This window comes from Canis aureus, chromosome 13 (genome assembly GCF_053574225.1).
Source record: "Canis aureus isolate CA01 chromosome 13, VMU_Caureus_v.1.0, whole genome shotgun sequence".
NCBI classification, from domain to species: domain Eukaryota; kingdom Metazoa; phylum Chordata; class Mammalia; order Carnivora; family Canidae; genus Canis; species Canis aureus.
The window spans coordinates 52,189,259-52,215,105 of record NC_135623.1 but is presented as its reverse complement, the minus strand read 5'-3'; the positions used below and the strand labels follow the sequence as shown (position 1 = coordinate 52,215,105).

The 25,847-nt window shown below is 38.2% G+C and overlaps 1 long non-coding RNA gene across 1 annotated transcript; it reads left to right on the top strand.

The window, feature by feature from the left end:
- Positions 1-45: 45 nt before the first annotated feature.
- Positions 46-18,314, top strand: LOC144282511 (uncharacterized). The gene is made up of 3 exons (XR_013350972.1): positions 46-900; positions 5,078-5,240; positions 18,202-18,314. It is a non-coding gene; the product is annotated as an uncharacterized LOC144282511 (long non-coding RNA).
- The last annotated feature ends 7,533 nt before the right edge of the window (positions 18,315-25,847 follow it).

Below are 25,847 nucleotides of genomic sequence, written 5' to 3'. Positions count from 1 at the left end.
TTTATAAGCTTGCTAACATGGTATGGTGTCTGCTGTTTTCAACTAAGGTCATATAGTGTGTGAACCACCAGAGTAAGCATTTCAGAAAGTGGGTGTAGATGTATTCCACCCTGCAAGTTCTTTGTAGAGTTCATTGTCTTGGAAATTTTATTGGTAGACCAATTCTTGCTGTCTCCACCACACTGTTATAGTCAGCTGCTCCTTTTTACTGTTTTTTGGTGATGAGGCTAGGAGAACTCAGAGAACATTTGCCAACTTTAAATATATTCTGAGTTTTCCCTGTATTATGGATGATAATGAAAGAAAAAATCTAAAAGAAAGGGTTGTAATTATCTAATATCTTTCTTTCTTTTAAGTTTACTGTATGCTCACCTTGATTTGTGTTTTAGGCCTGGAGCAAGCGGTTTGTATCTGATTTGTGAATTCATAGCATTTCCCAAATTTACTTCCTTAGGTATTTGTATTGGTGGGTATTTATTTATTTATTTATTTATGATTTTTATTTATTCATTCATGAAAGACACACACACACAGAGGCAGAGACATAGGCAGAGGGAGAAGCAGGCTCCATGCAAGGAGCCTGATGTGGGACTCGATCCCGGAAACCTGGGATCACACCCTGCACGGAAGGCAGATGCTCAACTGCTGAGCCACCCAGGTGCCCCATATTGGTTTCTATTTAAAATATTGATGCAATAAGCAGATAACACTTGAGTCCCTGGCATGTGGACCCCTTTCTCTTAACAAGCCTCACTAATTCCATGAACTCTTCCTACTGATGGGTCTGTGTGCGGTTTTTTTTCTGGCATGCCAAAGTGGTATGAAGGTTGACAGCCACTGAATCCAAAGGGTCGCTGTTCATGGAGACTGAGAGATCAAACAGCACAGGACTTGAACACAGTAAGTTTCTGGATAAAATTTTTTTTTTTTTTTTTGTAATCACTTGAGATGATTTGAGCAGTGCTTTTAAGAGTTGGGACTTGAAGAATGAAATCGCCTCTTCGTTCCTCTCCATGTCCCCCTTTATCCCTCCTTGCTCCAGTTTGGAGAGAGAAGAAAGTATGAGCATGATGATGAGGAGGCCACAGACAATGTAGAAATAGAAAACAAGGGGAAGAGGCTGAGAGGCAAGTGGCAGAGAGAGGATGGTAGAGGACAGTGGAAAGCAGAAGGAGTAAAGGAAGATAACAGATTGAATTTAACTGCTATACTAATTCTCTCTAGGAAGAGGAAGCGAGCTACTATTTAATGAGCATCTATTTTTCTGTGCTACTAACATTTTAAACTGAAAAAAAGCGTTACTATTTTTTGAAGTAGGTATTAGTGTTCCCATTTAATGTGGGAGAACTGAGGCTTGGAAAGGGTGTGGGATCTGCCTGAGGCCAGAGGTGTGCACAATCAGCATTTTCAAGGAAGTCTATTTCACGCTAAAGGCTGTGTACTTTGCACAACATATATGCCAAGTGCTCAGAGAATTAAAAGATGAAAAGAAGACTATACATAAATGGTTTATAAGTTATATTCATAGCAAAGTTATTTAAATTGTAGATAAAATGTAATCAGCAATATGAGAATATTATCTTTTGATAAATAATATTAACTCTTATTACAAGGACCCCTACCCTACCTTAGACCTTAGACTACCACAAGGACCTTAGACTTTAGACTCTCTTTTGTTCCCAGGGGAACACTTGAAAACATCCCCTCTCTTTAAACATCCCCATCCCTTTTGGCAGATGCCGTGCTGGGTTCTTGGTGTGTGCAGATACTGATCCATGCGGTCTAAGTGTGTGGGGCATGACCCAGGGGGCCTGAGCTCCTCGTCCCACTTCCGTCTCCTTCCCCAGCTAGTCAGTCATGGACGCACACTGCCTTATCTCTTTATTGTAGAATAGAAGTAACATCATTTCCTCTAAGTACCATGATTTGGGAAAAACTGCAAAATACTGTCTTAAATATTCATAAGGTAAATATGAAATTCCAAAGACTTTGGTGCTATATCCCAAATCTGACAGAGACACTAAGATGGGCTGAGAGGACAAAGGCAGGCTGCCAGGGGCCCGGCTTAATTGCAAATGAAGGCGAATCTCATGCTTCATTCAAGTATGACTGGTGAAGTGTAGCCTTGACAAATAATAGAAATCCTTCATGCTTCCCTCAATAAAACATTTATTTGGGGCTTCTTTCATAATATTCGATGAGGAAGAAATAGGATAAGAGTATGTGGCTGGATGGAGCCTGATTGACAACTATTATCTGCTACATTTTCTCTATTTCCTCTTAAAGGTAACTCTCTTAAATCTAGTTTTTTTTCTCTAGAACCCATGCCACCTTAAGTAAAGGTTTAATCTAATGTCATCATATAATGATCCTCTGATCAGCCACAAAGATTATTACTTGTGTAATATTTTCCCAGAGCTGTTCCATGATCACTTGCTCCCAGATGGCCAGGTAAGATCATTTAGTTTGGTAGGAAGGAACCGTAAGTTCATCAGTGTCTGTTGTCTTCAGAAGTTGTCACTTTGTGTAAGTACATCCACAGAGTCACGCAGTGCCTGCCTGTCATCTCATGACTGTTTGTTGTTACCATCTAACATAATGAGGTCTGTAAAAGTGCCTCATTCCAGTGAAATGATAGAGAGCTTTCATTTCATATAGATCCTCCTTCGAGAGGTGATTTGTCCCTTCTCCTTTCATGACTCACTGATTATCTTCTAAGAAATTATTGACTAGGGTTGTTATGACTTTCTGGCACAATACATTCGGTGGAATTGGTGCTTCAAAAAAAGCCAAGAAGTGAATAAGTTTAGAGATGTCCCATATTTATATGTTCTCATCTGAAGGCCAGTACTGATTAGGTCTGACTGACAAATTTCCATAGCATAAATTCTTGTGTTTTTGTGCTCAGGGGAAATTGTTACATGCCTAAGAAATTCCATGTATTTCAGGTTCTAGATTGTGAACCTATCGTCCCCCCATAGTTCTATAAACAAAGCAAAGCAAAGCAAAATAACCAATATTCACAGACTGTTGTTATTGTAGCCACATTGTGGGGAGGATCAACTTGCAAATACCTACAGTTTCAGATTCCCCAGTCACAAAAACCAAGTCACAAAAACTGAGAAGAGAGAGGTATCAGTTTCCTCTTCTCAGTGTCTTTAGGACTGAATAGTTACCTTTTAATTCTAAAGTGACAGGTTTAATGGCCTGCTGGCCTAAAATGTAACATGGTTCACTGCTCTATAATTTTCTTTGATTAAACCCAGGAGGTTGGTGTCCCTCCTTAAAAAAGCACATGTTGTGCTATTAAGCAGTGAATTTGGTTAAAGCCGGAAGGATCAAGTTGTTGTTTCACTTGCAGTTGTCTGAAAAAGGGCTCTCTTCAAGGAGGGCAAAGTTTTTGCATCACCCGCAGACACTCGTACTGAGTCTAAAAGTGAAAAAGTGACATGACCCTGATTTCTGTAGGAACATATCCTGAGCCACATCTTCCCGCATGTGGAATTGAGTGCTGATTTCCTCGCAGGAGGGTTATTTTCCATGGGGATTTGTTTTTTGGCCTTTGTCCTCTGTTTACATTTCTGCTGTGGAGTGCCTTGGCCATGTGTTTAAATTAGTCTGTGCTTATAGGAATGTGATAGAGAATGCACCAGCATTTCTGGAATTCTTTGGAATGCTCTGGCTATTTGCAAGAACTTCCCATCTTCCAGATTGATTCTTTCAGCTGACAGGTGCTGACTTTCTTGGGGTTTAGTTATCAGGGTAATGAGGAGATGTGCAATTCATATCTATCTTTAATGTTAGGAAAACCTTAATGATAACAGGTCACATTTGCTCAGCACTACTTTATACCACGCATAATTGGTCTATTTCTCATGACAATCCTTTGGTCTAAGTCCTGATCTGATCATTTCACAGACGAGGAAACAGAGTCTTAGAGGAATTACACAGGTGTCCCAGATGACAGAGCTAATATGAGTTGGAGGATTCAATGCCCAAGCCTCTTTGATACCAGAGCTTCTGTCTACAAATTTTCAGGCTTTATAAATGTTCGGTATATTAGAGGATGCTGCCTACAAACTCACCACTTATTAATTTTTCTGTGAAGCTCGTGATGCTTCTTTTTTTGGTGGTGGCTTGGTTTTGTTTCTTTGTTCTTTGTCTGCCAGCATAGCACATCTATGTTTTTAGAATGTTTGATGCTCTGCTTACATATATTAACCTGCAGTTTTCCCCACAAGGGTGCTGTCTCTCTGCTCTGCCCACCACACTTGCTCTTCTTCTTTCACACTCAGTTCAGCTACTACTTTTATTATGACAGTTTTTTTTAATTCCCCAGGTGGAATCATTCTCGGTCCTCTAAGGACGCTTTGCTCTTAACTACTGTAGAGCACTTATCAAGTTATTGCATAATTATTAGCGTTCATGTCTTCTTCCCCTCATTAGGCTCGAATCTACTTGAGGCAGAGGTATTATCTATCTTATATTCTCAGCAGGTTGCACAGTTGTGCATATACTCATAGACAGAGAAACTGTAGGGGGCCCAGGAAGATGGGAGTGATGAGAGGAATTACTGTCATTTAATAAGATGTTAATAATGATCCCTCATTTTTATTATCCAGAAAAGTACTTGAGTTAATAGTCTGTATTCCTATGATAGAAGAGCTAGTGTATAATTAATAGGATGCAGGGTTTGGGTGGACTTATATAATTCTCAGGCCCCTGCCCCTTTTTAAATCCTCTTAAAAATTAGAAATACAAAAGTACACAAAAAAGTATTTATTAGAAACAAGAAATCACAAGAAGTTACAAATTAATAAGATCTGAGAAATACTATACACATCATAAAATCCAGAAAAAGAACATACTGTTTTTATTAATGTTCTGCCCTGCACATGTCCATATTACTGTTTCCTCTGTGTTTTTTGACTATACCCTTTTTAAATCACCTTTGCATAAGATAGTAATTTTATAATATTTCCCATAGAGAGAATGCAGAAGTAATGCAATTTTTTTCCTAATGTGGATGATTGAAATCTATTTATTATTATTAATAATGTAGAAAAATTTGTTTCAGCTTTATACCTTGTGCCTGGTAGCGCTATGTAAATTTTGGGGATTGCTGCCAAATCTGAGAAGAGCTCTAGCACGTTTCTTTCATGTACGAACTGCACGATTTGGAAGAATTTTCCGAGGATTGGCTGTGCCTTCCTGAGATGCCACGTGACTTGACAAAGCCGGTAGTTAAAATATATTCCTTTTATAACTTAAAAAGATCATTGCACAAATCGGTTCATCTTATCTGCCTTTAAGTAAGAGTCCTCTTACCTGAAACTCCTCCCTGAGTAACCTTGCAAATGCCAAATGCAGTCAGGAGGGCCAGGAGATGAGGCAGGGGACATGGCCACGGTATTTCCCATCAGGGAGGTCTTGGTGGCCCTGTAAGCAGCTGTTGGGTTTGTAGCACTGGAGAGGGAGAGTCCAGATTTCAAGGTGGGCAGGAGGAGACACAATGGGAGACAGTGGGTATAGAATATACATTTGAGACTTTCATAAATAAGGTAAGAAGCTAAGATGGTAAAAGGAAGACCAGTTAGGATTAAATAACTGGGAGGGAGGGGGCTGTTTGCATTTTTAGGAGAGTTGCTTAAAGTCAGATTTGGAACTTTGTTTCACTAGCTCTGTGTTGTCTCTGCTGTAACTGCCATGGTGTGGTGTGTGGGAGAGCGTTTGCCTCCCACAGGGAGTCACCAGTGTGTAGAAATGCCCCCTCTAATCCCTCAGCATGCACAGCCACTTGTTAAATTTAGCTATGCCAAAGTTTTGGTCATTTGGCTTGTACCATCTTCTGGGGGGTATCAGCTATACCTTCTGCTGATGTACCTCATTTTTATGAGCTATTTTCACATCCATCATCTCACTGGAGCCATATAGTGATTAAATAATTTACAAATAAATAGGTTCTTTTACATTTTATAAGAAAGAAGTGAGATCTTAAAGATCTTACCTTCAAGATGCCTATGTGGAAATTCAGGAGAGAAGATAGTTATCCGCTCTGGGAACTGAGACAAAGAAATCATGTAGAAAGTTCCCCACCTGGCCTTATGGAGCTAAGGGACCAATGGGGATTTTTTTTTTTTTAAGATTTTATTTATTTATTTGACAGAGAGGGAGACAGAGACAGATAGAGGATGTGTGTGCATGCACACACAAGTAGGCAGAGCAGCAGGCAGAGGGGGAGGGAGAAGCAGACTCCCTGCTGTGCAGAGAGCCCACTGGGGCTCCATCCCAGGACTCTGGGATCAAGAGCTGAGCTGAAGGCAGACATTTAACTGACTGAACCACCCAGGCGCCCACCAATGGGAATATTTATGGGGAACTTTTAAGTGGTTCTCTCTAATATATGTAATGTATTTTCCTCCCCTCCATATGCCGTACAAAATGTTCAGAAAAACAGCATTTTTTTTGTTCTGATGTTTTTATATCAAAAGCTTCTCTAGGGGAATAATTATCACACTTTATTCTGAATAAGAATTTTTTGGATTGCGAGCAAAAATGTAGGCTCAAATTCAGGAGAAGCAGGGTGGGATGGGGAACTTAAAGGTGTGCTGAGCTCTCCATGCGGGTGGGCTTAGGTCACAGGTCCAACGGAGAGGATAAGGATAGAGCCAAGTGTGGATTTCACCTGTTTTTAGCAGCCTGAGCCTTAGAGAAATCAAATGCCCCTTGGTCTCTTAGAACTGCTAATAGGAAGTGGTCCTGGAACTTGAACCTTAGTCTTCAGACATTTCAGCCCTACCGTGTCTCTAAAACTGATCCTAATAGATGGCATCTGATGGGGCTAAGAATGTAGAGTTTTAGAGCCAGCATCCCTGGGTCCAAATTCTAGTTTTTTCACTTATGATCTGTTATTATTTTAGGTAGGATGTTTACTCTGTGTAAGCCTCAATTTCCCCATAGGAACACAACGATGATTTGTCACAGGATGAAATGAGTGACAGTTGGGAAAGCCCGTAGTAAGCACGAGGCAACTGTTTGTAAAATAATTAAGAAAATCCTCTTTTATGACCTATGATATAGAAACCAGTACTTTTATCTATCAGCTTGCCCCAAGTGTGTATGGCACTCTTGCCTTCTCTAAACCTGCATCCTTGACAATCATGAGTACATGTCTGTGTCTCCCCAGCTCTGACTCACTGGACCTTCTCTTTTCTGTTCTGTAGGCCCCAGCAGAGGCCAGAGGGGCCCAGTAAGAAGCACGCAGTAGCTTCCTTCAGTACATAGCCAGCAGCAACCTGAGGAAGACATGCCCTGTCTTGTTCTGTTGCTTATATACACTGATACATTTGGGTTTTAGTTTTTAAATGTTCCAGTTAGGAAATGATAAAAAATGTTGTTTTCCAGTAATGAGAGAAATTTGTTTTAAATTTTGCTCTTTGTCATTTTTTAAAAAGATTTTTTCTTAAGTGATTTCCACACCCAATGTGGGGCTCAGACTCACAACCCCAAAACAAGAGTCACATGCTCCACTCACTGAGCCAGCCAGGTGCCCCACCCTTTGTCATTTTAATGTCCTACTCTAACTGGCAGGAAATTCATAGCAGATTTTACAAATCTGTAATGATTCTTTCTCTTCTTTTTTTCAGTGTTTCTCAGAGGAAAAAATATTTTTATTTGTCAAATGTGACCCATCCTTTTTTTCTGTCCCACTTGTAAAGACAAAACAGATATGCGTTAACAATCAAAACTTTCCTCTCTAATAGTGTCTAGCAATTGTCAATTGCCTTGTTATTTTTGAATGTTTTCTTTGCTAGCTTGTGACGTCACGGGACATGTGGACATTGTCAGCAGCTATTCAACCAACCAGTTGGGTGGGAAGTCCTCACAAAAACTGGCGTTTGGATTATAAGAGTAGCACAGACGAGAGGGTCTCATAGACGTTTTCTCTTGGAGACTATGACCCCCAGGCAAACCCCCTGGCTCACTCAGCTGTAAAGGGCAATGGGACAGATGGTTTATACCTGCTGCTAGGAGTGTAAACCAGATGACTGGTTCTGTTGATATGGCAATATTTATGTATGTGTTTACAAATACATGCACAGTACTTACTATAAAATACATATTAAGAAGCCTTAAAATATTCAGTTTCTGATTTCATAATCCCATTTCTAAGAATTTTTAATGTTTAAGGAAATATGCTTTGACAACTGTGCCAAGGTGTATAAACAAGGATGTTTAAAAAATGAATTGTGTATAACAGCAACAATTTCCATTACAAGGAAATGTAAACAACTCAAAAATCTATGAACAGCGGTATGACTGGTACCTTTTGGTGCATTGACATAATGAAATTTCAGGCAATTATTTAAAACCATGATGTATGGGGATCCCTGGGTGGCTCAGTGGTTTAGCTCCTGCCTTTGGCCCAGGGCGCGATCCTGGAGTCCTGGGATCGAGTCCCACATCAGGCTCCCAGCATGGAGCCTGCTTCTCCCTCTGCCTCTGTCTCTCTCTCTATCATAAATAAATAAATAAATCTTAAAAAAAATAAAACCATGATGTAGAATATAATTATTGTATGCAAAATATATGGGAAAATATTTACTACATTTTGCTGTAGGAAAAAGATTAGAATTTAGCACATTAAAAATTTTGTGTATGAACTGTGTATGAGTTTTTATTTGCTTAGAAGTAAGAAATATAAACAACAAAGTATCAACAGTAGTTATCTTAGGTTGTTGGATTATGGGTGATTTAAATTTTCTTGTTTTAACTTATTTTTCTCACTAATAGCGTATCTTACTTGTGTAATAAAAATGACTATTGGAATCATTTGTGTTTGAAGAAGAGAGTGTTGCAAACTGTTCCTCCATTTACTCTTATTTAGAAATATTTGTACATGTGAACATATGTTAATAACATTTTATTATGTCAAATAGGGAAGAGAGAGGCAAGATGGCTTCTTACAATACCGTGTCAGTAATCACAAAGCTAAAAGTGCATTAGGTCTATTATTTTGTTAACTTTTACAGAAATGCAGTTCCAGAAAATTAGAGTTCTGTTGGGTTAGCTTGTTGACATCTGTTATTACACTTTCAAATCTGTACTGCAAAATCCAGAAGGATTGACTGTCATCCATGTGTTCATTGTGCACTTACAGAAGCCAAAAGAAGAAAAAAATAAACCAAAACCCAATAAATGTACTTGTTTTATATTTTACTTGGAGAATATTCCAAAGACACATCATTACTGCCTAAGATTCCATGGCTTTGAGTTCGTTTCTTTGTGCTGTGTGCATTTAAATTTTTGTGCATTCTTATCTGCACCATTGTGGCCATGTTACAAAGAAACTTTTGGATGCCAAGGATCTTTATTAAATGCTTTCTCAGGTTGGGTTTTAATGTTTCTATAACAAGGAGGAAAATGTGTCATCATGATAAGTTAGAGAACTAGAATTTAAGCCTGCTTCTGCAATTGACTACTGTAGACCTGGCATGATGATGATGATAATGATGTAGGTATAATAGTATCAGTAGTTATAGCAGTAGTAGCAAGTAGTTGTGGTACTACTAGGTAGTAATAGTAATAATAATAATAATAATAATAATAACAGTAAAATAAAATCGAAAGGAGTTCCATCTATGGATCCTTCACTGTCTGCAAGGAAGTCTATTAAGCACATGTTTTGTCTTACTAAATCCTGAAATCTCCCTGATAAATAGATATTATTGTCCTCATTTTACAGATGAGGTTTAGAGAGATTAAGTTATTTGTACGAATTATATAGTTAAGTGTTGCCTGGGTAGCATAGTTGGTTAAGCGTCTGACTCTGGAATTTCTCATTAGGGTGAGAAATAATTAAGATTTGGTTAGAATATGAATACCAGCAGTATCCAAAAAATATGAATTTTGATCATATTTTTCAATTCAGTTCATGAGATCAAGTCCTGTGTCAGGCTCTGTGCTCAGCATGGAGTCTGCTTGAGATCTCTCTCTCTTCCTCTGCCCCTCTCACTCATGTTCTCTCTCTCTCTCTGAAATAAATCAATAAATCTTAAAAATGACACAGTTAATAGATGGCAGGATAGGGATCAAACCCAGGTTGTTGTTGCAACAATAATTTGAGATAATCTATGTAAAACACTTCAATTTGTGGCTGGCATGTAATTTTTCCACAAATATCTGACAATATTGATAATATTAATGTGTTTTCTTTCGTTAATAGGTAACTAACACAAATGCTAGGGCCCATGTAAACTACTCTCTGAATAAGTTATAATCAAACAAGTATAGTCTAACAGTCTTGAGTAATTAAAAGAAATATTGACATTTATTTATTTTCTCAAAATACATTAACGAAATCTACTTTCCTTTTCTTTTTGCTATAGTTCTTTCGTATTCTGAATCTTTGATTTGGCAGCACTCCCAACAATTTCAACTTCTAGACTGGCCAAATTATCCTGGTTTGTCAGGAACTTTTCTAACTTTTGCAATGAACATTTCATGCCCAGTATCCCCTCAGTCCCAGGGACACTGACACAGTTGGTTACCCAACTTTTAACTCTATAGTCTGTGTAGTCTGACTCCCTGGGGTGTGCTTATGTGGCTTGTCTGTCATTTTGTTCATCTTTACATTCCAGTAGCCTTGTCTCTTCCAATCTGGAGGAACATGGGAAAACTTGGAATACTCACTCATTAACACATCCCTTTCCTGCTACACATTGCCATATATTTTCAAGGACCTTAAGTCAAAGTATTACAGAGTTTTGTAGCTGAAAGTTCCCTTAGAAAGTATCTTACATACTTGGAGATATGGCTAGACATGGCCCAGATAACTGTAATTGGATGAGGAATAAGAAAAAACTTGACTCATGCCTTAGTTAAGAAGGTCCTGGGGGCACAAAGCCAGGAGGAAAGAAAAGGTGGTCCAATTTATAGCATCTAAAGCCTCTGGGGGATAGGCAACAGGTGGTAGTCTTGATTTGGGAGAAGGAGCAAGAATACAAGGCACCAATAATTCTAAAAGGTGAGTGGTAGATAGTGAAGGAAAATGCTGGAGCAGTAATTCTTGTTTCCAGGGGCAGGCAGGCCAGTCATTAGGGGGGCAGACTTCAGCCACAGATCAGTTCAAGGACAGTCTTCTAGGCCCAGGCCATAGGACTCACCTCCTAAGGGGCCCAGAGTTTTAGGTAGGTTGCAAGCAGGTAGTTATGAAGGAATAAGGCAAAATCCCAATTATTTGAACTGGGACACAAAGTGGAGGCTCTATCTCAGTGAAGAGGCAACACCCTTTGTTCAGACTTGGGCCACCAAGTCAGGGTGAGAATGCTGATGAGGGTGATGATGCTGAGTCTCAGAATCTTAGGTTCTGTCCCTAGATCTTAATTTCTGCCTAACGTTAAGATTGGCACCAGCATAGTGTTTACTTGAATAGGAATTATCTGGACTATTTATAAAAATCAAGATTCTAAAGTCTCCATTCCTAAAGGTGGATCTATTTTTCTGATTGGGTTGATTTGTAGTTGGTCCCAGGAATATGCAATGTTAACATGCCCTCACGCCATCAGATAGTCTGCTAGTGTTGGCCTTCTTGAGGGTCAATGACCTAAAGGATCCAGGTATGCCAAGTACAGGTGCAGGACTTGAGACAAGGCTGCCCTTCTCATCAGAACCAGTGAGCTGGACTCAGACCAGATTCTAAGCCTGCTGGTTTTGATTCAGCCACTTTTGATTGTGTGTGGATTCCATGTCATGCTTAAACAATATCTTTTCTTTCCCTATATGTTGTCTTAAATATCTGCTAAGGAAATATGGCTCTTTGTGGGATACTCTCTCTGTCTCAGTGAATCTTGGGATCTGCTCCTTATTGCCTAATAAAGAAATTTTCTCATAACGTTGGCTTTGGGTACCGTAAATGATCAAACACTATCTTTCAACACATTTTTTTACAACAAGCTGGAAACCTCCCCATCATTCTGACAGGCTAAACTCAAATCAGATTCCTCCGAAATATGGGCTGTACTCTTCATAAGCTTGGTTTTCTGACAGAGGGCTGCTGATCCAGTTGAGCCAAAGTCAGGACGACTTGGCAAATTTGTAGTCACATTTTTCTTTGATTTTAATAATCCTAAATGTGTGCTCTGAATTCATAGATTCTCTATTTGAAACTTGGAGATCTAATAATAAAGACCACCAAGAGCAATTTTAATGAATGGCTCTAAGAAACCCAGGGTGTGGTGTAGATTAAAGTTAACAACAGTTCTAGTGTCTGATCATTAAGTCAGACACACGTTTTAATTTGGTCATAAAAATGAGCAATGATTGTGAGGTTTGAAAGCCAGGGAGGAATGCAGGGATAGAGATAAAGATGTCAGATTCACATCTTTAATAATTTAATTTTTATAATATAAATTTATATAAATTTATTTATATATAATATATATAAATTTTAATAATTTAATTTAATTTTTTTAAAGATTTTATTTATTTATTGAGACACAGAGAGAGAGAGAGAGGCAGAGAGAGAAGCAGGCTCCATGCAGGGAGCCTGACGCGGGACTCGATTCGGGGTCCCCAGGATCATGCCTGGGCTGCAGGCAGCGCTAAACCACTGCACCACAGGGGCTGGCCAATAACTTAATCTTTAATAGTGAAAAGGCAACATGATTAGACTGGATGGGCAGTTAGCTTGTACCTTGTGAGGGAAATATAGTTCTTGAGACCTCTCAGCCTGTCTAGAATGCAAAGAATTTGGGAACAATACAGTAAAGATTCCTAAGCTAAGTAAGAGTACTAATCATTCAAGATGTGCAGCTTTGAAAATAACTTATATGTTCTAAAATTGTAATATGGCTACTCTGTAGGTTGAAAAACAAGATAAGCAGTATTTTTAAAGCCAAGTCTATAATTAATAGCTTCCAAAACCTACATCTACAAATTTGTCAAGCACATCTAGGGAATCAAGTGTGTTAATTTTTAACGTGCTGAGGACGTTCTTTCCCACTTTTTTTTGTTGTTGTTGTTATTTTCTCTTTCTCATGCATTAGGTAATTTTCAGAGAAGATGAGTGTTGCTTTTGGAATAGGCTACTAACTCATTTGAGACCGAGGCCATGGGAAAGCCATATTTAGTAGCTTAGTTCCTATTAATGATAAAGAAAGCTACAACTAGGACCATCTCTTAAACATATAGTATAAAAACACACTCTATAGTCTAGGAAGTCAAGGTTTTCTTACTGGTCAACAAAGGTCTTTGGCACTTTCCTGAAAGGACACAATTGTGTATATAAATAAATAAGCAATTATGCTTTAACAACTGTTCAATCTGATTAGAGAAGGTTCTAAGAATTTCCTATAGAAAATAATCTTTATTAGAGAGCAATCAAAATCTTTTAGTTAAATTCTTCTTAAATGCTTCATGCTGTTCAACTAAAAAACACATTAATGTCCAGAGTAAAGCATGAAGTAGCTACTAAGGACACAAGGGTACAAGAGGCTCTTGCCCTCTTGCAGAGACTAATAGGGAAAATGGGCACATAAAGAGCTAGAAGTAAGTTCTTTATTAATAAAATGTTATGTTCATGCTGTGTTCATGGGTACTTAGGGACTCATTTTGCTGAGAATTCACTAAAAAATGAATAAAATTTCACTAGTTACTAGAATTTATTGATCCAACAGAGAAAAGCATGGTATCCCCACAAATTTAGATAGTTATATATATAACACACAGGGTAGAGGTGATAAAGAATCAACTTGGTTATTTTGATAAGGAGAGACTTTGGTGGGTTAGAGTGTCCTGAATATGGAGTAGAATAGCTGTGTTCATAAAAGGAAAGACAGTTCTTGGGCACCATAGATCCACGGTGGGAGATAGAATCTTATGGACTTGTACTGTAGCCCTGGCTCTGTAAGCATCCTTTAGCACTCCTAATGGATTTCAATTCAACAGACTTTAATCAAGTGCCTACTCAGATTCCTGGACCCAGGGTACCAGGAATCTACAAATAGGTAAGGGAGACAGACATGTAAAGAAATAAATATTATTCTGCAAAGCAGGTATTAAATTAAGTAGAGGGCAAAATTCATGTTTTATAAAATAGGGAACTACTGTCAAAAAGAACTCCAAATCCTAGGGGATTAATACAAAGAAAAATTATTATCTTTCTCACATAACATCTAACCCTGATTGCCCTGAACAGGCAGCTCTGCTGGTTGTCTTTCCTCTAGGCAATGACTCAGAGATTGGAACTGTTTCTGTGGAGGTTGTCCAGCCAGTAGGTAAAGGGAAGAATTCATGGGGGATCCTTCCCCTGATTCTCAGATTTCTTCCTAGAAACGATACATGCCATTTACGCCCATATCCCATTGGCTAGAACCAGTTATATGGCTTTACCTTGATGTGTGATGGCTGGAAAATTGGCAGCTACTTCTAAGAAAAATCAATGTAATCTTCATAAAGAAGAGAGACGGCAATCTTTGGTGGTCTCTAGCAGCTTCTGTAACAGCGCAGTGAAGGCCAAAAGGGAGGTCTCCCCACAGAGACAGTGATGTATATGATGAATCTTAATGGAAAAAATAGTTTGGCTATAAGATGATGGGGTGTCAGAAGAGTAAAGCATTCAAAGCAGCTACATTGCAATTAGGATAGAAATATGAAACCTTACAGCAGTGGCAGGGAAGTGCCCTACTTTATTCAGTCTATGGCATATAGTCTAAGGATAGAAGTGATGGGAGACAAGCAAGAGAAATGTAGCCATCAGTTCATGAGGATGCCTGCAGTCTCTGAATAGGAGATTGGAGCTATTAAGGCTATTTAACTAAACTTGTGATTTTAAAATTTGGCTTTATGGTAAAATGATAAGGGAAGTTATTTTTTCTTAATGCTCAGTCTTAGACTCCCCCAATACACCAGATCAGAATCTGTATATAAGACTCAAGAATCTGTGATTTTATTAAAAACAGAATTACCATATGATCCATAATTCCACTACTGAGTATTTGCCCAAAGAATACAAAAATACTGATTCAATAAGATATATGCACCTTTATGTTTATGGCACCATTATTTACAATAGAGAAGACATGGAAGGAATCCAAGTATCCATGAATAGATGGGTGGATAAAGAAGATGTGGTATATATACAATGGAATATTAGTCATAAAAAGAATGAAATCTTGTCATTCGCAATAACATAGATGGATCTGGAGGGTATAACACTAAGTGAAATAAGTCAGAGAAAGATAAATACCATATTATTTCACTCATATTTGGAATTTAGGAAATAACACAGGAAAAAGAGACAAAAAACCAGACTCTTAAATATAGAGAATAAGCTGATGGTTACCAGAGAAGAGGTGGGTTGGGGAATGGGTGAAAGAAGAGAAGAGGATTAAGAGTACACAACATGATAAGCACTGGGTAATGTATAGAATTGTTGAATCACTATATTGTACACTTAAAACTAATGTAATGCTGTATGTTAATTATAGTATAATTAAAAATAAAATTTAAATATATAAATGAATCTGTAATTTTAAAAGTTCCATAGAAGAATAGAATATGTAACCTAGATTGAGAAAAACTGATTTAAAGTTTTGTTAAAATTCAAACAAATATTTGTTAAACTTTACTCCTATGACTCTTGAGAGAAGAAACATATACATACTTAAAATGAGTTTTTAAAAATCTCATTCTGACACAGATAGATAGTGTCTGAAAATAAAATTTTAATCATCATCAAAAACATTTATGAGATGACTATTTGAGACTAGACAGCTTGAGAGAACCAATTTTCTTCTCAAAGTCATTCAAAGGCCTGTAATTTTCTATTAAATGAAGGAGGTTGCCCGATGTCATAGAAAAGCTAAGAAGATGTGGAGTCAGACCTGGGTTTGAGTTCTAGTTGACAATTTTCTAGCTAAGTTACTTTCTAAAATAGATACTGAACTTTCTTGCAAAATCACTGAACTTCTCTGAGACTTTTTGTTGCTTGTAAAATAAGATAATTGTGTATATGACACTGCTGGTTGCCTCACTGATATTTATTCATCTCTATTTTCGTTGAGGTGGCAGTGTGCCCAGAGCTTGATTTCCCAGGCTCCCTTGAAGTGAGCAGTGGCTCCATGACAATTTCTGATGAATGAGGAGTGAGCTGAGGGGAGAGCAGCAGGCCCTGAGCTCTGAGAAATGATAGGGGTAGGCAGATCTTGTGGGGCCTTGAGGCTGTTTTCGGCCTATGGATTTTATCCTGAGTGAAATGGAATCTAGAAGCCACAGAGAATCCTGAGAGAAAGGTGACTGCTCTGGATGCTATGCTGAGAGTAGACTGTAGGAGGGCAAAGATACAAAGGAGACCTGGTAGGAAATTGTTGTAGTAATTTAAGTGAAAGATGTTGGTAACATGGACTAGGATGGTGAGTTGTGGAGATGAATAAGCTGTCAAATTCTGGACACAGGTTGGAAGGAGAGCCAACAGGATTTGAAGATGGAACTGATGTGGGGTGTGTGATTAAGATAATTAAGAAAGAGTCTCAGGTTTTTTTTTTTTTAAGATTTTATTTATTTATTCATGGGAGAGACAGAGAGAGAGGCAGAGACATAGGCAGAGGAAGAAACAGGCTCTATGCAAGGAGCCAATTGTGGGACTCGATCCTGGACCTCTGGGATCATACCCTGAGCCAAAGGCAGACAGTCAACCACTGAGCCATCCAGGTATCTCAAGATTCTAAGTCTTTTGACTGCAATAATTTTTGAATAAGGATGAGATTGGCTTCCCTGAGATGAAGAAGGCTACAGATGAAATATGTTTGAGGGGAAGGATCAGGAGTTGAGTTTTGTATATCTCGGATGTGATACATCTATTAGAAATCTGAGCGAAGGTGTAAAGTAGACAATTTTGTATGAATCTGGAGTTGAAGGGAGAATTCTGTGCTGGGGATATAAATGTAGAGGTTCCAGCATGTGTTTAAAACCATGATATTGGGTTAAATCACCAGAGTAAGTGTACATAAAGGAGAGATGTGTGTGTTATGGGTCAGTCAACCATGGAGAAGTCAAAGGGAAGAGAGGAAACCAGAAAGGAGACTGAGGAGGAAGATCAGTGAGGCAGAGGAAAAGTAGGAGAGCATGTTTCCTGGAACCAGGAAAACAGCAGAACAACTGTGTCAAATGCTGCTGACCAATCACTCAGTAGGATGGGACTGGAGAATTTCCCATTGGAATGAGCACTACGGAGGTCATGGGCATCCTCAGGGAAAGCATTCTGCTGATGTGAAGAGGATGCCTGCTAGGTGTGCCTCAGAGAAAGTGGAAGGGGAGGAGTTGGAAACAGCAGTAGGGATGACTCTTTAAAGAAGTTTTAAAGCAAAGACATAAGGTAGTTGCTAGTGGGAAAGTGAAATAAGAAGTAAGAGGAGGTGTGTGTGTGTGTGTGTGTGTGTGTGTGTGTGTGTCTGGTTAAAGATTTGAGAAATACCATCATGATAGTATGCTGATGGCAATGATCCAGAGAGAGAAAGCCAAAATTTGATGATGTTGGAAAGAGGAGAAATATCTGGAGTTATAGTCTTAAACAGGATAGAGGGGATTTAATGTAAGGCCCATTGAGAGGCCAAGGACTTCTTTACCCATGCTATCTACAGTGTAAGGCACAGGGGAAGATATGAAATAAAACTATTACCTCAAAGTATTCATAGTCTCACTAGGAGAACCAAGATATTTTGAACCCTGGTGACTCCTTAGAGCATGCTGTATCTAATCTTCCTTGTGTCGTGAATGGCACAGACTCTGAGATTTTAAGATTTAAAGATTCCTTAAGTCATAGCCAGATGGATGCCCTGTTGCCTTTCTTCATTGTCTCTGTTAGACAGAGAATGTCTATTAGATACAGAAGGGATGCATTTACCAATTCAATTTGCCAAGTCAGGGTCACCTGGGTGGCTCAGTGGTTGAGTGTTTAGCTTTGGCTCAGGTCATGATCCCGGACTCCCCGGATGGAGTCCTCCATCAGGTTCCCTGTAGGGAGCCTGCTTCTCCCTTTGCCTATGTCTCTGCCTCTCTCTGTGTGTCTCTCAGGAATAAATAAATAAAATCTTAAAAAAAAAATTCGCCAGGCCAGAAGACAACCTGTATCTTATGATTGGTTCGTGACAGCTTCATCATGGTCCTTTGACAAACATTTTCTGACTTCCTCTCTCATTCCAGGTCCTTTGCTAGTTGCTGAGTTTGGAGAAATGTGAACTGAACTCCTTGTACTGAAGCAGCTAATGAGAGCCTGAGATAAAGCAGCAGGTGTGGATAGCAGAAAAGAGGGACAGGCATGTGAGATGGAGATTTAGAAAGTAGCATCAATATTTGGTGATTGATTGGAAATGGGAAGATTAGTGAGACTGAGGAGTTTACATTTATTCTGAGAATGTTCCAAATACTAATCTCAGCTTCTAGAATGTCTAGGTTGATAGCAATATATTATTATTCATTTTATTGGATTTTTTAGCTTTATTAGAATTTTCCTAGAAATTAATCAAATTCATATCAATTTCTCATTTTTTATCATAAAATTTTACATACTATTCTATTTACATTTAAATCTTTTATGAAGTCAGATATTTGCATTCCTAAGATTTTACATGTGTGGTTTCTTATCCTTTCTAAACATTTACATATATTTTAAATGGCTTATTTTGTGTTATTTATCAATTACACTGTTTTCGGTTTTGAACTGAAGATAAATGAGCATAACTCCTTATGTAATTCTCTGTTGAGTTAGATCATCTCTCATCTCCCAGCTCTTCAATCTTCTCAAGACAAGAATGCTTAAAACAACATCATTAGTAACAGTATTAACTATAAACACAAGTGCTAGCATTCTTATCCCTGTGCTCAACTATATAACATGTGTGGATATCATATTTCCTCTAATGTAGAATGTCACCGATGATACACAGTTCTTACTTTCTCCCGCTGCAATATGACTGAGGTGGTGATTAAAGCACAAGGCCCACTGTATACTGCTTTTCCAGGGTGCTAGAAGAACAATTTTCTTTTTAGCATGGACCTTGAGTTCCGAAACGAGTCAGGCAGAGAGAGAGCGAGCGAGTGAGAGAAGCTGAGAAAGGATATTCTTACTGAGTTGCAGGTGAGCAAAGATGAGGCAGGCCACTGATTGCATTTCTTTAAAGATTTTATTTATTTATTCATGAGAGACACAGAGAGAGAGGCAGAGACACAGGCAGAGGGAGAAGCAGGATCCCTGCGGAGAGCCCAGTGTGGGACTCAGAAATGTATTTGCTCACAATTCTGGAGGGAGAAGCCTGACGTCAGGGTATTAGCAGGTTCGTTCCCTTGCACCGGCTGAAACTCCGTGTTAAATAAGAGAGGAGGTGAGATTGCTGTTTCTCAGAACTTCCAGGGAGCAGGGGCGGCTGGGTGGGCTACAGGAGGGGGTACAAGGTCCCTGCACTTCTGTGGATCAGACTGATCTAGTTGCCTGTGTCATTCAATGCCTTTGTACATGAATGACTGGTCATACAATCTGGCTAATTATAAGATTGTAGGACCCCAGTTTTTTCCTAAAAGTTCTGTAGGGTAGACATTGCCCCATTGTCATTTTTTTTTAAAGGATTTTATTTATTCCTGAAAGACACAGAGAAAGAGAGAGGCAGAGACACAGGCCGAGGGAGAAGGAGGTCCCGGCGGGGAGCCCCATGCGGAACTCGATCCCGGGACTCCGGGATCACGACCTGAGCCCAAGGTAGAAGCTCAGCCACTGAGTCACCCAGGTACCCTGTCATTTGGTTTTTTAAGGTTGAGGAAAAGAAACCTAAGATCAACTCTTTTCCTCTGCCTGGATTCCGGTTGTGTTGTCTCTTTATTATTGGAATTTAAGTTTCTTCCTCTGGGATATATCTGAAGGCTTGCCTTTCTTTAGTAACATTAGCTCATCTATGCTAGACTCGTTTTTTTGCACATTGTCTTTTTCAGTTCAGGAACATATCTGGTGACTACATCTCAGTTACTTCTTTTCCATTTCTTTGAAACTCTTTTTTAAAAAAATAATAATCATTTTTATGTTGGGTCTTCGTTTTTTTGTCCCCTGTATCATTCCTTCCGTCTAATTTTCTGTTTCATTCTCTTACAATGAATATTTTCATGTCTAAATAAAAATGTGTTTCCTTGGAGGTATATTTGTCTACTGTCATTTTTCATTTTATTCTGTTTCTTCATCTCACATTTTATGTCATACGCTGCATTTTGAAAGCATAGAGTACCTTTCTGACCAATATTTCTCTTTTTCTGTAATGCCTTCGTCAGTATTATTCTCTTCTTGTGGGCCTTGTGGGCTGTTGTCTTCCTCTTCTGTGTATGGGGATTTTTGTCTTTCTATCTCTGAATGAAGAGCAGGCTGTCCAATCCCATAAAGAGTGTGGGAGCTGTGTCTGCGGTTTCTTGCTATCTCCTTTCATATATCCAGTGTCTGGTGTATATAAATTTACACATTTATTCAGTTTCTGGGTTGCCAGAGGAGGGCTGTGGGAAGGGAGGCTGCAGCTCTGGGGCAATCCCAGTTAGGGGAACATTCTTTTCTTTCTTTTTGAATAAGGATGAGATTGGCTTCCCTGAGATGAAGAAGGCTACAGGAGGAGCCTGTGTCCTGTACCCATCTTTCTGTTGGGTCACTCCACACCAGCTACATGGATATCTGTTCCTATTCTTCTTGTTTATGAGGTGACCATACACGTCTAGTTACAAATGTCTACCCTCCACCTCAATCTTGGAGAATCCTCACCTTGTTCTTGGTTGTCTTTGATGGATTTGTATAAGCTCTTAGACCTTTTGTCACAATTGCTTTGAATGTTGCTGATTCCAGTGGCAAAGGGACTTTACAAGTGGTGTACTTCTTTTTCAAGATCCTGTCTTGTTAAAAGAACCTGCTCCTCACAATCAGGAGTTTTTAAAAGAACTCTTCTGCTGTTTTCAGGCTCTCCTTGACCTATTTCTATGCCACTTTCTTAAGAGGCCTCTGTATTAGTTTTTATTGCCACCAAAAACAAGTTACCACAAACTTAGTGACTTAACACCAATGTGTTATTTTATAGTTCTGGAGTCAGAAGTCTCCTAATATCTCACTGGGCTAAAATCAACTCAAGACCATATTCTTTTCTGTAGACTCTGGGGAGGAAATGTTCCTTCATCTTTTCCACCTTCTACAGACTTCCTACATTCCTTAGCTTGGGGTCCTTTTCTTTAATCTTCAAAGCTAGCAAAGAAGAGTCAAGCCCTTTTTACTCTTTGTCGCTCGCTTTCTGCCTCACTCTGACACTTTGGAGGACCCTTGTGATTGATTACATTAGGCCCACCTGGATAATATCACTATTTTAAGATTAGCTGGTTGTTGCCTTAATTTCATCTGCAAATTTGATTCCCATTTTTCATGTAATATAACATATTCACAGATTCCAGGGATTAGGAACATGGCCATCTTTGGGAGGAACCATTACTCTGCCTACCACATCCTCCATGTCTTCAACTGTGCTCTCTTTACATGATATCTAGGAGTGCTTCCTTAACATTTTTGGCATGATCTTGATACTCTTCCCTACTTTCTATTACTGATGCCACTTTTTCTCCATTTTATGTTCAACAGGAGAGTTACCTACATGTATCCAAGTCACCATTTTTCCTGGAAGTGCAGAAACTATTTCTAATATGACTTTTGTAGGGAGATTTTCCTACAATTACATCACATATTGATTATTAAATTTGTAGTTACTCAAGTTACATTGTAACTATTTCCCCTGTTTCATGGCTTTCTCTTGCTCTTTCAGGAATTTCTCCTGAAGTTTTATTTTCCAGGAACTCTCTTTCTCATTGGTATTTCCAGCACATGATAGACAAGAATAAATGAAGGAACTAAATATAGTTTTGATTCTCACATTAAAAAAAAAAGGGCTGGGGAGTAGGTCCAAAGCTTTTCTTCTCACAGACATATTCAGAGTAAGGCAATTTTTTTGTATTTCTTCTTTATTGAGCACTAAAATCTATTTATCAAATGCTTTTAACACATGTTTTCCATTAGACTTGAACTCTGGTGAATATTTGGAAGATATGATCGTTTTTGATGGTCCCTAAAGAAAACTATTGAATTTTTTCCAGTTCATTTTGTATCCATCTTAGTGAGTGAAAACTATATTTCATTCTACTTTACATTGTACTTTACAAATGTCAAGGGATTACATTTCTATGAACAACTTCTTCATATTTTGTCTCATGAATTGGGATTTCCGTGGCATCTTATTTTCTTACATAGTTTCACATTTTCAAGTCCTATGGCATTGTAATGTGTAGTTATTCCCCAGAGATGAGCTCTCCAGAGAAATCAGGGTGGTTTTTTTTGTTTTGTTTTGTTTTTTGTTTTTATATTAAAAAATCCCAAGTTGCCTCATGGTAATACCCCAGATCATTCCCAGTACACTTTAGTTCAAATAGCCTGAAGAATAAGCTGCCCCAAATGGTACTAAAATAGTGTAGTAAAACAATATATGTGTTTCTTGGTTACCAGTCGACTGCAAGATTAATTTCTTTGGTTCCTTCAAAACAGTATTTTTATTTAGATTGAAATCATTATAACCTTTTCTTTTATGCACTTAGCAACCTAGAATTTTGTTTGGCTCCACAATCTAAGCTCCGTTAAGATCTGCTAATGGCATAAGCCTTCTCTGCTGACAGGACACCCCATGTGCTAACTTTCTGCTTGGGTCCCCCGATATAAAGTCTGCTGATAAAAGTTGCTCAGCACCGTCAGGCTTATCAATGGACTTCGGTGAGGAGTGTGGCATTTCAATGACACCAAGCCAGAGACCAGGCTATTCAGACATACCATTCATCACCTCCCTTTGCAGGGCCTGAACAGGCATTCCTGCTCTTAATCAGTACATATATGGTCTTGGGAATGAAATAAAAGATGTCTGCTGTACCAGAGTAGGGCAGGCATCATATCTGGTGGTTGTTGGATTGACTGTATGCTAATTGCTTTCAATGAGATATGTTGCTCAAGACAACTTAAGAATGAATAGTGGCCAGGACAGTAATGCATGGGTAAGGCCTTCACAAACCCTTAGATTTGGGGTTTCAGAAAAACCAACTGTTGAAGCAAATGGTAGCCCAGCAGTAAAGAATTTGAAAATAGGCTCTGCAAGTGTCTGCCTTGACATTCCAAATAAACATGCGGACTCTAGCATTCTATAGGGAATGTCAGAGACTGCTGAACTAGAGGGGATGTTCTCAAAAATCTGACGTGGATGACAGTGTTTCTAAACCTGCTGGGGATGAGAGAGGATCCAAGGATGTGACTCTAGCCCTGATGCACACTGTAGGTTGGTGATGTCATATGTGGTAGAGGCCGTATTCCTACTAGTGGTTGTTTTAGCTCTCTGAAAAAGAGAGTCCCTTCAACATCCAACATTAGGAATTGATTAAATAAAATGTAGTTTGTAATTAAATATATGACAAAGTGGTCATTAAATATAACATTCTCTTAAAATATCTAACAACATGGTAAAATACTAATATTACAGGAGGGGAGACAACAGAACACAAAAATCATTCAAATGTAATACCAAATGTTTTCAGTATTTACTTCTGCATATTAGTATTTTAGTAAATTTAAATGTCCCCTTTCATGCTTTTTATCTATTTCCTGAATATTCTACTGTGACCACATACTCTATAATGGGGAAATGTCATTTTTAATAAGGAAAAAAATTCTTAAGGCAAATATTTCAGTTCTTAATCTATCAGCTTTAAATTCTGGTTGAATAAGATTTAGAGTTCTATAGAGCATATTTAATACTGATATTTGGACTATATTGGACAGGTAAAATGTTGGCTGAACAATATATTTTTAGTAGAATTTAATTCTCATTTTATCTTTTCCAAGGACCATCTTAAAGATGAACATGAAAATAACACAATAATTTTCAAATGTGAAACTATATAGAAAGTTATATTTTATAGTTTTCAGTGAGAAAATGGAAAGAGTTAAGCTAGTGCAACAATATTGTAGAATAGCTACTTTATATTTGCATAAGAAGTAGAATATGAGCTATACTTATACAGGTTTTGTGAATCATGGTTAAATTTTGTTTGGAATAAGTGATTACGGAGATTTAATTATTTCACATACATATCACCTTTTAAGTACCCAATAGGTATTTTTTTTTTAATGAATGGATGAATGTCTATCTTCAGTTAATTCACTGTAGCACCACTACTGCCAGTGATTAAACTCATTGTTTGCTTGTCCTTTTACTAAAAGTAACAAATGGACAAAAAGCTGAATTCATCAGTGTGGGATTTTGAGCTGTGAGTGTGTGCATGAGGTCATTCTCTGCTCTGTGGTAGCTATGGAAATAACTTTTAGTGTTATTTCCAGGGCATACAAACATTCAGGATGTAAACTTTTAGAATTCAGCTCTATTATTACCATTATTTTGATGGTACAGAAGAAGAGGAGGACAGGAGAAGCTGGGGGGAATAGATCATAATTATGTAACAATAATCTCTTAATCTACTAAAGGCAAGAAGGGGCAATGCTATAAAATACTGAATTTGGATTCATATTGTCTTCTCCCTGTTTTGTAATTAATTGTGTCTGTGGGACATTCTGTAGGCCTCAGTTTTATCATGTATAAATTCAAAGGATTAGTCTAAAATTAGTGGTTGTCAAGTTACAGACTCAGGAGAGAACAGAATATGGCAGTGGAAGTTAGGGTTAAGGGAAAAGTAAGCTTGCCTTTGAACCATTCTCACCTTTCTGATCAGATTGTGACCTTGTTATCTGCGTTTGCAAGTTGTTTAGTTTTTTTGGTAACTGCAAAGCAAAACAAACCCTGATGTAGACTTATTTAGGAGGGGGAAGCATGGGACCACCTGTTAAAAAGGGTAGGGCTAATCCAAGCTTTATTTTAATACATATAATGATGTCTGAGAACTATTTTTAAAGGCTTGTTTACTCTACGGGACTGCCATTAGTTTTTGCAATTTGCTTTGTTCTGGAGGTGTGGTTTTATACTTGCATATTATTATGGCATGTGATTACCTCAATGTTGGAATGAAATCAGAGTTATCAAGTTTTGAGTGTTGAGTATTCCTATAATTGAGTGGGATCTGGCAGTTGAAAAAATGATCCCTAATGGGGAACCAGAAAATATGCATTCTGTTCTCATCACTCACTGGCTACAAAAAGAAGATGGTATAATAGGATTTTGTACATTTTGCTTTCCCCATCAGTAAAATGAAGTTAACACATGTCAACTGTCAATCTTCACTGGGATTATGCTGGGAATCAACTAAAAATGCATCTCAGATACTCTCTGAGTGTGATATCACTTATCTGTGTGTAAAGGATGAATTACCATCTTGGTCATGGACAGATAATTCACTTGGCATCCTAGTAAATTAGCCCAGAAAACTTTAGAATCACTTTTCCATACTTGTAACTGAACTACTAGTAACTGTTAATTTTTTCCAGAGGCTTGTTCTCTTTGTGAGCTGAGGTGAGGGAGAAACATGGCATGTTTACATAAAAGGCATTACCTGAATGTTTTGAATATAGTAAAACATGATAATTTTTGCTTCTAGACTCTGATAACTAGTTGTTTTGAGGTCTGAAAAGCTTTTCAAGACCTACATCCATGACAGTGTGAGACTTATTGACCATATTTCTGTGTGTTCTCAGACTTAGGTCACCAGAAGTTTCCCTGTGGCCACAGGATATTATTATTACCTTTTCTCTGCTGAAATGTTTGTGTTCTCTTAGATTTTGGGAAGATCCAAAACTAATAAAAGGT